The sequence below is a fragment of the Octopus bimaculoides genome, chromosome 2, assembly GCF_001194135.2.
Source record: "Octopus bimaculoides isolate UCB-OBI-ISO-001 chromosome 2, ASM119413v2, whole genome shotgun sequence".
Taxonomy (NCBI): domain Eukaryota; kingdom Metazoa; phylum Mollusca; class Cephalopoda; order Octopoda; family Octopodidae; genus Octopus; species Octopus bimaculoides.
In genome coordinates this window covers 61,102,884-61,103,663 of record NC_068982.1, presented here as the reverse complement: position 1 = coordinate 61,103,663, position 780 = coordinate 61,102,884, and the positions used below count along the sequence as shown (strand labels likewise).

The 780-nt window shown below is 41.5% G+C and overlaps 1 protein-coding gene across 2 annotated transcripts in view; it reads left to right on the top strand.

Moving 5' to 3' along the window:
- The window catches only part of LOC106869440 (probable 28S ribosomal protein S16, mitochondrial), a 457,459-nt gene that overhangs the window by 398,952 nt on the left and 57,727 nt on the right, over positions 1 to 780 (top strand). The window lies entirely within an intron of this gene.

The window sequence follows — 780 nt, the reverse complement described above, 5'->3', positions numbered from 1 at the left end:
TGCTCCAGCATGGCTGCAGTCAAATGACTGAAACAAGTAAAAAAAAATATGACTGGTTGTGTGTTAAGAAGCTTGCTCCCCAACCACATGATTCCGGGTTCAGTCCCACTGTATGGTATTTTGGGCAAGTGTCTTCTACTATAGCCTTGGGCTGACCAAAGCCTTGTGAGTGGATTTGGGAAATTGAAACTATGTGTGTGTCTCTTTGTGTCTGTGTTTGTCCCACCACTACCGCTTGACAACTGGTGTTGGTGTGTTTACATCCCTGTAACTTAGTGGTTCGGCAAAAGAGACTGATAGAATAAGGCACTAGGGTTGATTCATTCAGCTAAAAATCCAAAGTAGTGCCCTTGCATGGCTGCAGTCTAATGACTGAAACAAATAAAAGGTAGAAGGTATATGTATTCTTTTATATGTCTCAGCCTTGAGGCTGCGGCCATGCTGGGGCACTGCCATGTCTTTTTTCTTCTTGTCCAGTCATTAGACTGTAGCCATACTGGGGAATTTTAGTCGAATGAATTGACCCCAGTACTTTTTTTAAGCCTGGTTTTTATTCTATTGGACACTTTTACTGAACTGCTAAGTTATGGGAATGTAAACACACCAAGATCAGTTGTCGTGTGGTGTGGGGGACAAACACTGACACACACACACACACACATACATGATAAGTTCTTTCAGTTTCCGTGAACCAAATCCACTCACAAGCCTTTGGTTGGCTCTGAAACTATAGTAGAAGACACTTGCCCAAGAACTAAATGTTTATATATATATATATAT